Here is a 14,811-nt window from a genome sequence, read left to right on the forward strand (position 1 = left end):
AACATATTTTAAAATGTTTACTATGAGTCAGACATTACATGTAAGATTATACATTAAGTATCTAATTTAATGATGCTGTTCATTTTTGTTTGAGACTATAAAGAAAGCTAAGTGCAGAAGAATTGATGCTTTTGAACTGTGGTGTTGGAGAAGACTCTTGAGAGTCCCTTGGACTGTAAGGAGATCCAGCCAGTCCATTCTAAAGGAGATCAGTCCTGGGATTTCTTTGGAAGGAATGATGATAAAGGTGAAACTCCAATACTTTGGCCACCTGATGCAAAGAGCTGACTCATTTGAAAAGACCCTCATGCTGGGAAAGATTGAGGGCAGGAGGAGAAGGGGACGACAGAGGGCGAGATGGTTGGATAGCATCACCAACTCAATGGACATGGGTTTGGGTGGACTCCGGGAGTTGGTGATGGACAGGGAGGCCTGGAGTTCATGGGGTCGCAAAGAGTCAGACACGACTGAGCGACTGAATTGAACTGAACTGAATGGTACATGTATTATGTGCATGTTCAATCATATGTTTTCTTTAGCTGATAGGTATAACATCAGGCCAGGATGTTAAGCTTGATGTTTATAACATCTTACTAAATTTGAACATTTAAAATCAGTTTCTAAAAAATGTACATTAAAATATCCAGCTATGATTATGTATTTGTTTTTCATTTATTTTGCCATTTCTTGTTCTCTCTATATTGAAACCATATTAATAATCACCTAAAAATTTAGGATTACTATTTTTTACATCTTTATTCCTCTTTTCATTTTGAAATACCTTCTTTATTCCTAACAATATTTTTTCACCAGTGTTTTTTTAATGAAAGGGCCCTCATCAGCTTTCTTTCATTTAGTACTCTCATGATACATGCCATCCCATTATTTTACATTTACCTACTTCTGTCCTTATATTTAGAATGTTTCTCTTTTATTAGCATATGTTTGGCTCTTTTGAATATCTAATGTGACAATCTACTTTGGATTTACAGCTCTATCATTTAACGGCTATGTTATCTTGAGTGCTGCGATGCATGGGGTCACAAAGAGTCTGACACGACTGAGCGACTGAACTGAACTGAACTGAACTATCTTGAGTTAGACTTCTACAATCTACATTGGATTTACAGTTCTATCATTTAACGGCTATGTTATCTTGAGTTAGACTTCTGTTGAAGAGTTTAATTCATATACATTCAATTTAATTATTAATATAACTGGTTCAAATATAGCTTTTTAATTTTTAAAATCAATTCCATTCCTTTTTTACTTATTCCTTCTTTCCTGCCTTATTTTGGATTAATCATATTTATTTCCATCTTATCTATTTGATATTTAGTCAGACACTTGAACACTATTCTTTTGGTGCTTTTCCTGTGGATTATCATACACATCATTATTGCCTTATTATTTTGCATCATAAACTAATACTTGACTACTTCCCAAGCAATGCACAAATCTCACTAGAGTTTCACTCCACTTGTTCTCCTCCTGGTTTATATCTTGCTGTTCTTACATATGCATAAACTCCACAATAAATTACTCTTGTCATTGCTGTATGGACAGTTAATATTTTAGGTGTACACTTTCCAGAGATTGTTATACCTTTTTGCAGTTTTTCCACTGAGGATAATTTTCTTTCAGTGTGAAAAACTTCAATTTTCCATTTGTCACACCTTCCCTAGTGACTCTAAATATTTTGCCAGTTTTTTTTTTTTTCTCTCCAGCATGTTTGCTCTACCACACTGAGGTCAGTCTTAAGCCCAGAATTGGCAATGTCTCCCAAAGGAACAAGTATTTATCAGTAACTAGATATTGGAGAAGGCAATGGCACCCCACTCCAGCACTCTTGCCTGGAAAATCCCATGGACAGACGAGCCTGGTGGGCTGCAGTCCATGGGGTCGCTAAGAGTCAGACGTGACTGAGCGCCTTCCCTTTTACTTTTCACTTTCATGCATTGGAGAAGGAAATGGCAACCCACTCCAGTGTTCTTGCCTGGAGAATCCCAAGGACGGGGGAGCCTGGTGGGCTTCCGTCTCTGGGGTTGCACAGAGTCGGACACGACTGAAGCAACTTAGCAGCAGCAGCAGATATTGGAAGCATTATTTATAATGTATTAATAGAATTCAGTTTACCTTGTTTTCAGTGCTCTACAGTACTCTGATATGATCAAAATATAATCTTGATTAACTTTTTCTGGCTTTTTCTAATTATTATAGTGGAAGCCATGGCTTTCTGTAACCTACTCTATTTTACTTATAAGCAGAAAGCCTTATTATCCACCTAATTCCTGAATCTAGTCTTTACAAAAATTTTATCGAGAATACATCTGAGAGGACTGCTGTAACTATCTACTCTGCCCACTGCTTCTTTCTTTACTATGTTTACAGGAAAGATAACATTTGGATAATATAAAAATCATACTTCCTGCTTTAGCTCCAACATGTAAAGGGTTTGAAAGCCAAACCTCCATTCTCAAAACAAAAGCCAAGAAAGCTACACAAGCATCAGATAAATGACTTTTCTTACATCCTTCAGAGAACTGAATTCACAAGGCAAGCAGTCTAAAGATGAAGTTCCCAACCCCCTGTAGTAATTCAAGACTGAAAATTTTATTTTAACTTTTCCTGATCTCATTTTTCAGTTTCTGATTCTGCTCAGACTGAGCCAGAAGGGTGTCACTGACATCTTGTGGAGCCCGAGTCCTTCTTCAGCAACCCAGCCTAGAGCACTTTAGGAGGACATGGCTCCTCCAACCCTTGCAAGTCAGGACTTTTGACACTCCAAAATGAGTCCCTACCCCTGCTCCACAATTTCACGCTTTGAGAAGTTGGAAAGACATATAAAAAGGTCACAAGCCACACCATCGCTATGAAAGAAAGCATGAAAGCTGCTTTCCACATGAAAGCAGCAACTAAAGGCAGAAACAGAAAAATACAAAAACAGAATACAAATACAAATCAGTTCAGCTCAGTCACTCAGTTGTGTCCAACTCTTTGCAACCCCATGAATCACAGCACGCCACGCCTCCCTGTCCATCACTAACTCCCGGAGTTCACTCAAACTTATGTCGATCGAGTCGGTGATGCCAACCAGCCATCTCATCCTCTGTCACCCCCTTCTCCTCCTGCCCTCAATCCCTCCCAGCATCAGAGTCTTTCCAATGAGTCAACTCTTCACATGAGGTGGCCAAAGTATTGGCGTTTCAGCTTCAGCATTAGTCCTTCCAATGAACACTGGACTCCAATGAACACTTTAGAATGGACTGATTGGATCTCCTTGCAGTCCAAGGGACTCTCAAGAGTCTTCTCCAACACCACAGTTCAAAAGCATCAACTCTTTGGCACTCAGCTTTCTTCACAGTCAAACTCTCACATCCATACATGACCACTGGAAAAACCATAGCCTTGCCTAGACAGACCTTCATTGGCAAAGTAATGTCTCTGCTTTTTAGTATGCTGTCTAGGTTGGTCATAACTTTTCTTCCAAGGAGTAAGTGTCTTTTAATTTCATGGCTGCAATCACCATCTGCAGTGATTTTGGAGCCCCCCAAAATAAAGTCTGATGCTGTTTCCACTGTTTCCCCATCTATTCCCCATGAAGTGATGGGACCAGATGCCATGATCTTCGTTTTCTGAATGTTGAGCTTTAAGCCAACTTTTTCACTCTCCACTTTCACTTTCATCAAGAGGCTTTTGAGTTCCTCTTCACTTTCTGCCATAAGGGTGGTGTCATCTGCATATCTGAGGTTATTGATAGTTCTCCCAGCAATCTTGATTCCAGCTTGTGTTTCTTCCAGCCCAGCGTTTCTTATGATGTACTCTGCATATGAGTTAAATAAGCAGGGTGACAATATACAGCCTTGATGTACTCCTTTTCCTATTCGGAAACAGTTTGTTGTTCCATGTCCAGTTCTAACTGTTGCTTCCTGACCTGTATATACGTTTCTCAAGAGGCAGGTCAGGTGCTCTGGTATTCCCATCTCTTTCAGAATTTTCCACAGCTTATTGTGATCCACACAGTTAAAGGCTTTGGCATAGTCAATAAAGCAGAAATAGTTGTTTTTCTGGAACTCTCTTTCTTTTTCGATGATCCAGCAGATGTTGGCAATTTGATCTCTGGTTCCTCTGCCTTTTCTAAAACCAGCTTGAACAACTGGTAGTTCACGGTTCACGTATTGCTGAAGGCTGGCTTGGAGAACTTTGAGCATTACTTTACTAGTGTGTGAGATGAGGGCAATTGTGTGGTAGTTTGAGCATTCTTTGGCATTTCCTTTCTTTGGGACTGGAATGAAAACTGACCTTTTCCAGTCCTGTGGCCACTGCTGAGTTTTCCAAATTTGCTGGCATATTGAGTGCAGCACTTTCACAGCATCATCTTTGAAATCCCTTAGGAGAAATTGTGTAGCCATCATGGTCAACAAAAGAGCCCGAAATGCAGTCCTTGGATGCAATCTCAATAATGACAGAATGATCTCTGTTCATTTCCAAGGCAAACCATTTAATACCACAGTAATCCAAGTCTATGCCCCAACCAGTAACACTGAAGAAGCTGAAGTTGAATGGTTCTATGAAGACCTACAAGACCTTTTAGAACTAACACCCAAAAAAGATATCCTTTTCATTGTAGGGGACAAATACAAATACAAAATACAAAAACAGAAAAGAGAAACACTCTCAAGCCCATTTTCACCATGGTGGCAGTCAGTAACAGTGCTTAGGCCACACTCAATTTAAACACATTTGGGGAAATTTTCCCATTTTGGGTGATATTTATCAGTTCCTGTAATTGCAGGGACAAAGCAGCATCAAATATTGCCTTTTCACTCAGCGAGTGACTTTTGAGATGCTGCAACATTTGAGAAAAGGGAATACATGAGATCATGAGACCTAACCTTTATTTTCCTGTGGCCACATCTTTTTTTCCCCTTAGAACCCTGCACACTTCCTTGAAATCTCCTGATCTCAAATTTCTCTTCCCAGTGCAAAGTGTGGCAGGGGTTCTTCCTATAAGCAGCCCCCACTGCCTTAAGAGAACAGGACATCCCACACACAACGTGGGGCAACACTCCCAGTAGAGCTCATGGTTTCATCCTTAGATGCAAGGACCCATCTCTCTCTCATTTCCCACCATGCAGGTCTTATAACTAACAAGGCCTGGTACCTTGGAACCACTGCTGCTCCAGCCCCTTCCATTATGCTCTGAGGCCTCTCACCTTCGGTAGGCTCCCTTGAGTCCACATTGGTGTCTACTGGACAATTATTCTCGGAGATCCGAGTTGTTACAGCTGCTGGGGAGGCTTCTGCAGCCTGTGCTTCTGGCGCCCTTGGGGACAACCTGTAAGCTTTTGGCTCTAGGATCTCCCCAAATCTGCTTTCTTACAGCTTTGAGGTATCAGATCCTTAGATAATTTGCATTCTCTGACATCAGAAATGTTCTTTTCTGTCATATTGTGTTCTGCTTGCATTTTTTCTATATCTCTTTCCCTTTCTTTCTCTTTCCTGTATCTCCCTGTCTCGTTTTAAAGTTTTATTGCATAATATTTGAAAAGAATCCTGATTTATACTGAACAGGGCAGAGAAACGTATGTGGAGATTGGTTATGGAAGGACATAAACTGTGTGTGGTCCCATCTCACAGTCTTTGAGTCACAAATGCATCAGAAAGGTCAAGATAGTTAATGTTTGTCTTAAGCATGAACTTTCTCAGGCCAGCCCTCAGGGCACCTATGTCTGAATGGGAAATTTCAGTTTGGGTCCCTCAGTGTGGCCAATTTAATGTGATAAGTACTGCAGTGGACTGAGTTACAGCCCTCAAAGATATATCCTTGTCCTAATCCCTAGAACCTGAGAAAGTTACCTTTTATGGCAAAAGAAAAAAAACAAAAACAAAAACAAAACCAAAACCCTTATGGCAGAAAGTGAAGAGGAACTAAAAAGCCTCTTGATGAAAGTGAAAGTGGAGAGTGAAAAAGTTGGCTTAAAGCTCAACATTCAGAAAACGAAGATCATGGCATCCGGTCCCATCACATCATGGGAGGTAGATGGGGAAACAGTGGAAACAGTGTCAGACTTTATTTTTTTGGGCTCCAAAATCACTGCAGATGGTGATTGCAGCCATGAAATTAAAAGACACTTATTCCTTGAAAGGAAAGTTATGACCAACCTAGATAGCATATTCAAAAGCAGAGATATTACTTTGCCAACAAAGGTTCGTCTAGTCAAGGCTATGGTTTTTCCTGTGGTCATGTATGGATGTGAGAGTTGGACTGTGAAGAAGGCTGAGTGCCGAAGAATTGATGCTTTTGAACTGTGGTGTTGGAGAAGACTCTTGAGAGTCCCTTGGACTGCAAGGAGATCCAACCAGTCTATTCTGAGGGGGATCAGCCCTGGGATTTCTTTGGAAGGAATGATGCTAAAGCTGAAACTCCAGTACTTTGGCCCCCTCATGTGAAGAGTTGACTCATTGGAAAAGACTCTGATGGTGGGAGGGATTGGGGCCAGGAGGAGAAGGGGACGACAGAGGATGAGATGGCTGGATGGTATCACTGACTCGATGGACATGAGTCTGAGTGAACTCCGGGAGTTTGTGATGGACAGGGAGGCCTGGCGTGCTGCGATTCATGGGGTTGCAAAGAGTCAGACACGACTGAGCGACTGAACTGAACTGATGGCAAAAGAGTGACTAGTACCTCCTATGCAAGGTGATTAAGACAAAGCTCTTGAGGAGGCGATCACCCTGTGCTTTCAGGGTAGGCCCTATGAATAATCACATGTATCCTTATATGAGAGAAACAGGAGGAGTTGGTGGGTAGACACACAGAGAAGAAGACACACAGAAGAGGAAAAAGCAATGTGTCCACAGAGACAGAGATTAAAGTCCGTAGCCACAGACCAATGAATGCCTGAAGCCAACAGAAGCTAGAAGATTCATGGAACACATTCTTCACTAGAGCCTCTGAAGTGACTACAGCCCTGTAGACACCTTGATTTCAGCCTTCTGGACTCAAGACATTTGAGAAGATGAATTTCTTTTAAGTGATCTGGCTTGTGTTATAGTGTACCTATGCACGGGAGGTTTTCCTCAGGCAGGGCTGAGTGAAAAAACCACAGGATTGTGAAGAACACGTGACGCTTGTCCCTGTGTTGTTTCTACACAGTGGCCACCAGCATCATTGATCCCCTTTGAAGGTTGCCTGTGAGCTCAAGGCACCCTCCAATCCCTCTTCTCTGAGGAGCCAAGAGGCCACCTTGTCATAGAGAGATGAGGGGAGGAAGCCCTGAGCTTGTGAGCACTGGAATTCTCTCATTCTGGTAGGCCTTCAGCCAGCTGATTCTTTTCTGTGTCCTCTACAATTTTGGTTCACTCATATCTGCCCTAAAATGTGGCCTTCTTGATAATGGACCCTTACCCTCTGTACCAGCTTATGCATATGCTAATTTCTAGGTCTTCAAAAATAGCATCTTCATCACCTGTATTAGCATGGACAGTTTGTTTTCCTCTTATGTTGGCAGTATTTTGATTTTGATCCTCCTTCCCTGCCAAGAATGGTTTCTTTCTGCACTTTTGTTAACCCAGCAGCTTGGCCAGCCTCTCCTTTCCTGTCTCCATTCCTGCTGTGGTCTTCATCAGAGTTTTCAGCTATAGAATGGCCATGGGAAGAATAAAAGAATGAACACATCATACTCTTTAATGAAGAGGTAACTTGTAAGGTGGATGCTGAAAATGCATACAAATGTGTGTCTACACATACATACATACACACACATACATATACAGACAGACACACATCTCTTGCTACATTTGGCATAAAAATATTCCAATTGAAACTTCTTCCATAACATTGAGCTTCCTTTTCTGTTTCTGAACCAGCAAAATTAGAAGAGATATTTTAGAGTGAAATCACCAAGATATTCCAGTAGCAGCAGGGCCAGGCCACACTGTTCAATACAAGCCAGAGCTTACATCCAGGTTCCGACAATGTGGACATTAAGGTATCTTGCCTTCTGGGTGATGGGCATGCTGATATTGTCAGTATGCAAGCAGGGCCTGGAGCATCTTATATATGACTGAAATAGAGCATTGAATGTTTGAATTATTGAAAGTAAGCTGAGACAAATTAAATTTTATAAGAGCAAACACTGATTTGAATAGGGTGGGCACCATACTGAAAGTAGTTAGGAATGCTCAGTTGACAGAAGATAAGTGAAAGGTTTTTGTTTGTTTGTTTGTTTGTTTTTTGTAGAGAACATGTAGAAACAAAGCAAACAAATATTTGATTGGCTATAGCCTGAGAAGCTGCCTTATTTGGGAAAGCCTAGTTGGCTATTTGTTACTGGTTGTTTTTAAGCTTTGTTTTCTCAGGTTCAAGTTCAGTGACCCTGTCTTAGGTTTCAGTTTGCTTACATAAGCTGCCAGAGCCATCCCAGTCTGATACCTTCCTTGTTTAATTACTTTAACACTTATCAAAACTAAAATGATTTTGTTTCAGTGCAAATCCTACATGGATTTGTATACAAGATTTTTATACAAGAGTTTAAAGGAGTAATTTCATCAAAAATAATGTTTGTTTGTTTGTTTTCTGACTCAATTTTAATGGCATTCTGTATCAGATGGATTCATGTTTTTCTACCTGGATTCATTACCAGGAATGAAAGGAGTATGACTATATGATGGTTTCTAACTAACTCTGACATATCAATAATTCCAGTGGATCAACTGGTAGTACTTGCCTCCATAGCAATAACAACTTGAGATCAAGAGTAATAAATGCTGGAGAGGATGTGTAGAAAAGAGAGTGCTCTTGCCCTGTTAGTAGGAATGTAAATTGATATGGCCACTATGGAGAACAGTATAGGGATTCCTTAAAAAACTAGGAATAAAACTACCATATGACCCAACAATCCCACTACTGTGCATATACCCTGAGAAAACCATAATTAAAAGAGATATATGTACCCCAATGTTCATTGCAGCACTTTTTACAATAGCTAGGACATAGAAGCAGCTTAGATGTACATCGACAGATGAATGGATACAGAAATTGTGGTACATATATACAATGGAATATTACTCAGCTATAAAAAGAATGCATTTGAGTCAGTCCTAATGAGGTGGGTGAAAGTGAAGGAAGCTCGGTCATGTCCGACTCTTTGTGACCCCATGGACTATGCAGTCCATGGAATTCTCCAGGCTAGAATACTGGAGTGGGTGGCCTTTCCTTTCTCCAGGAGATCTTCCCCCGAGGTGGGTGAACCTAGAGCCTACTATACAGAGTGAAATAATAAAGAGAAAGAAAAATATTGTATTCCAAATATTGGAATCTAGAAAGATGATACTGATGAACCTATTTCCAGGGTAGCAACGAAGATGCAAACATAGAGAACAGACTTGTGGACATAATGGGGGAAAGAGAGGGTGGGGCAAATTAAGAGGACAGCATAGAAACATACACACTACCAATGTAAAACAGATAGCAGGTGGAAATTTGCTATGTGACACAGGAACTCAACCCAGAGCTCTGGGACAACCTAGAATGGGGAGGCAGATGGGAGGAGGTTCAGGAGAGAGGGGACATATGTATACCTGTGGCTGATTCATGTTGATATATAGCAGAAACCTACACAGCATTGTAAAGCAATTATCTTCCAATTAAAAAAAAAAAAGAGTAAAACTTAAAAAAATATTTTTTTTGTATTTGGAAAGCTAACATGCATAGCTTTATACAACATGAAACAGAGTACTCTAATAAACTTAAAATTTTGAAATCTAAAGTTATTAATGATGGTTATCAGTTCAGTCACTCAGTCTTGTCTGACTCTTTGCGACCCCATGAATCACAGCATGCTAGGTCTCCCTGTCCATCATCAACTCCCAGAGTTCACTCAAACTCATGTCCACTGAGTTGGTGACATCATCTAGCCATCTCATTCTCTGTCATCCCCTTCTCCTCCTGCCCCCCATCCCTCCCAGCATCAGAGTCTTTTCCAATGAGTCGACTCTTCGCATGAGGTGGCCAAAGTATTGGAGTTTGAGCTTCAACTTTAGTCCTTCCAGTGAACACCCAGGACTGATCTCCTTTAGAATGGACTAGTTGGATCTCCTTGCAATCCAAGGGACTCTCAAGAGTCTTCTCCAACACCACACTTCAAAAGCATCAATTCTTTGACACTCAGCTTTCTTCACAGTCCAACTCTCACATCCATACATGACCACTGGAAAAACCATAGCCTTGACTAGACAGACCTTTGTTGGCAAAGTAATGTCTCTGCTTTTGACTATGCTATCTAGGTTGGTCATAACTTTCCTTTCAAGGAGTAAGCGTCTTTTAATTTCATGGCTGCAATCACCATCTGCAGTGATTAGTCTTATGTAATCGGGAAAGGAATACATCAAGGTTGTATATTGTCACCCTGCTTATTTAACTTATATACAGAGTACACTATGAAAAACGCCAGGCTGGATGAATCACAAGCTAGACTCAAGAGTCCTGGGAGAAATATCAACAACCTCTGATATGTAGATGACACCACCCTAATGGCAGAAAGCTAAGAGAAACTAACAGACTTTAGAGAAACTAAAGAAATTAAAGAGCAGGTGAAAGAAGAGATGTTGGCTTAAAACTCAACATTCAGAAAACTAAGATCATGGCATCTGGTCCCATCACTTCATGGCAAATAGATGGGAAAACAATGGAAACAGTGACAGACTATTTTTTGGAGCTCCAGGATCGCTGCAGATGGTGACTGCATCCATGAAATTAAAAGACGCTTAGTCCTTGGAAGAAAAGTTATGACCAACCTAGGTAGCATATTCAAAAGCAGAGACATTACTTTGCCAACAAAGGTCCATCTAGTCAAGGCTATGGTTTTCCCAGTGGTCATGTATGGATGTGAGAGTTGGACTGTGAAGAAAGCTGAGTGTTAAAGAATTGATGCTTTTGAACTGTGGTATTGGAGAAGACTCTTGAGAGTCCCTTGGACTGAAAGGAGATCCAACCAGTCCATTCTGAAGGAGATCAGCCCTGGGTGTTCTTTGGAAGGAATTATGCTAAAGCTGAAACTCCAGTACTTTGGCCACCTCATACGAAGAGTTGACTCATTGGAAAAGACTCTGATGCTGGGAGGGATTGGGGGCAGGAGGAGAAGGGGATGACAGAGGATAAGATGGCTGGATGGCATCACCAACTCGATGGACATGAGTTTGAGTGAACTCCAGGAGTTGGTGATGGACAGGAAGCCCTGGCATGGTGTGATTCATGGGGGTCGCAAAGAGTTGGACATGACTGAGCGACTGAACTGAAATGAACCATTTTTAAGTGTATAATTCAGTGATATGAAAAGATGCTCAACATCTCTAATCATCAGAGAAATGCATATCAATGAGATATCACCCCACACCTGTTAGAATGACTATTATCAAGAAGTTAAAAGATTTAAGCTTGGTGAAGATGTGGAAAAAGGGAACCCTGGTATGTTATTGGTGAGTATGTAAATTTGTACAAAATTTGCCACTATAGAAAACAGTATGGGGCTTTCTCAAAAAAATTAGAAATAAAGCTACCATATGATCCAACAATTCCACTTCTGAGTATTTATCCAAAGAAAATCAAAACATTAACTTGAAAAAATTCTGCACCTCAATGTACATTGCAGCATCATTCACAATAGCCAAGATACAGAAACTACTGAAGTATCTGCTTATTGATAAATGGATAAAGAAAATGTAATACACAGAGAAAGAGAGATTGGAATATTATTCCATCTTTTTTTTTTTTTTAAAAGGACCTATTCCCATTTAGGAACCAGTACATTTTTTAATGAAAGGACATATTGCCATGTAGGAACTAGTATAACTTATGACAACAGTCCACGGGAAAGCTTCGAGGCCTCCACGGAGGACATATGAGTTGCAGGAATCATCACACATCAGGAAGTCTGAAGCTATGCCTCCCAACCTGATATTTTTTGTTCATTCTACCCTCTCGTCCTGCTCACTGCTTAGCAGACCTTGTTTCTAGGAGGAAATCTTTGTCAGTCCCACCTGATTCTCCTGGGAAGTCCTTGGGACCTTATGAGGCCCAAAGAGAGGTCATTTTTACCATATGCAGTATAGCTCAGTAACCCAGCTGACCTTCCACTTTTATCAGTTTTCCAGGCTAGAAAGTTAACCCAAGGTCAAATTCCATAGAAGAAAGGAGAAATTTGTTAGCCCTTTACTTAACATTGAATCATTTCAAAAACTTGTGTATTCTTAGACTGTTTCACAAGAAAGAGCAAATCAAACTTAAATGGCATGATATAAACATGTCTCTTGTGCTTAGTCATTCAGTCATGTCCAACTCTGTGACCCCATGGACTGTAGCCCACTAGGCTCCTCTTTCCATGGAGATTCTCCAGGCAAGGATACTGGAGTGGGTTTCTATGCCCTCTTCCAGGGCATCTTCCCAACCCGGGTATCAAACCCAGGTTTTCTGCATTGCAGGCAGATTCTTTACTGTCTGAACCATGTTTCGGGAAGCCTGAAACATGTCTCTAGATGTTACTGGTTCAGCTGATTACCAGGATGATGAAAAGGACAGGCACAGGTGGGCACTGAGTAGATGTGACATAGCCTTGCTGAGCGTTCAAATGAGCTCAGCAGAAGAGCTTCATTGCACTGAACTGACTTGAAAAACAGATTGGAAATGGAACCCACTAGGGTAAATTTCCAGAGAAGGCAATGGCACCCCTCTCCAGTACTCTTGCCTGGAAAATCCCTTGGATGGAGGAGACTGGCAGGCTGCAGTCCATGGGGTTGCTGAGGGTCGGACACAACTGAGCAACTTCCCTTTCACTTTTCACTTTCATGCATTGGAGAAGGAAATGGCAACCCACTCCAGTGTTCTTGCCTGCAGAATCCCAGGGACGGGGGAGCCTTGTGGGCTGCCGTCTATGGGGTTGCACAGAGTCGGAGACGACTGAAGCGACTTAGCGGCAGCAGCAGTAGCAGGGTAAATTTCTAAAGTAACTAGTATGGCAATGGACTTTCCATAACGTGGTATATTTATGAGAAGTTCAAATGCATAGAGAGACCTGTGGATTAATTTTGTCCCCAGTTCCACACAAAGACATACTCACCAGGCAACCCAAGCAATTGTGTTGATAGTCTTCAAATGGATAAAACATCGTTCTTACCACATGTGTGTATCAAGGCTATTTTTACTTAGTTGTATAGCCTCAAATATATTTTTTGAAAATAAATTCTATTTCCACCTTTGCAGAAGGCCAGTGGTGCTTTTCTGCATCCCCCACATAGCCCTGAGACAACATGAATACCATTGCAACATAGGGGAGCAGAGTGCAGACAAGGGCTGCTGGGAGTTCTTTGCGCCTGGGGTTTGATGGGCAGACACTTGTCCATCTCACTGTCTTAGCAAGCTTCATCCCTAGGAGGAAATCTCTGTTAGTCCCACCTGATACTCTTGGGAAGTCCTTTGGGACCTCATACCTCAGGGAAAGAAGTCTGGTAAGTGGGAGGCTAGGAGACCATGCTCCAGCTGGCATTCCTGTGTTTTCCTGCCAATGATAAGCTTTTATGGCCAGAAGGCATTCTTGAAGGTTTTGTGCTTCATTGAAACATCTCTTGTAATTTGGTTATTTCAATATCCATATAGACAGTTCTCTCAAGAACATGATTCTTAATTTATTGACACTTCCTATTGCCAAGATTTTGCTCTCCTAACTAGCACACATGACCCCAGGTAATTTCCAGATTTGTTAGTACCATTCATGCCCCTCTCAACTGGTAGAGTTTTAATCATTCCACTTTCTGAACCTTTTCAGCTCACTGCATCCTGGAACCAGGTCCAGTGATTTTAGACTTCCTGAGATTATGTAATCCTCAATCCTACCATCTTTCACATCCCCCCAGTGCCTTCATAGCCAAATTTCCTTCCTACGCAGCTTAGATAGTAAAGTTAATCATTATAATCACTCTTTTGCAATTTTAAATTCCTTTTATTGATTCCTCACCACCTACCTCTTCTAAATGCCTGAGAAAAAAAAACCTCAATCATGTTTAACTTCTGCTTTCCATCTTCCTCTTACTGCACATGGAGAGCTGACTGTGGCTATAGAAATACAACCATGATGACCTTCTCACTGTAAATTCATGATTTCAGACATCAAGTAAGCCCAAAGTGTCACCCAGCAACCTTGCGGTATTTATCTCCACTTACTCTCCCATATTCCCAAATAAGACCTTTATGCCATAGTCTCTTTTCTTAGGGCTCCCTCTCTTTCTTTCCTAACTTTGGTCTTATCAAAGGATCTTGCTTATTTCAACACAAAATTGAAAACAATAAAAAAATAGATTTCCCACAATCGAATCTCCCAGGAAACTTTCACTGATGACTATAAATCCTGGCCTCCTTCCATTAGTATTGATGAACTGTCTGTGCCTCTAAGACCAAACCAGTTACTTATGGGCTGGATCTCATCTCCTCTCAGGGACTCAGGGATATCTCTCTTTGACTAAATTTGCTTTATCGGTTTTCTTCCTTTTTTTTTTTTTTTTTTTGTTTATTTTTCTCAGCAGGATGTAAATATAGTATAAAATATCTCATCTGAAAAAATATTTGCCCTCAACCCAGCACCCCTCTAGATATTCTTCATTTCTCCAATCACTGCCCTTCAAACAAAAAAATTCTCTTCATGATACTTTTACACACACAATGGCAGAAGTGGTACTTTTATTCAGCACCAATTCCCCTTCTTGAAATCACAAGAATAAACATCCTTTGCAGATTGGTTGGGAATAAGTGATCTGGTT

This window comes from Bubalus kerabau, chromosome 22 (genome assembly GCF_029407905.1).
Source record: "Bubalus kerabau isolate K-KA32 ecotype Philippines breed swamp buffalo chromosome 22, PCC_UOA_SB_1v2, whole genome shotgun sequence".
NCBI classification, from domain to species: Eukaryota; Metazoa; Chordata; class Mammalia; order Artiodactyla; family Bovidae; genus Bubalus; species Bubalus kerabau.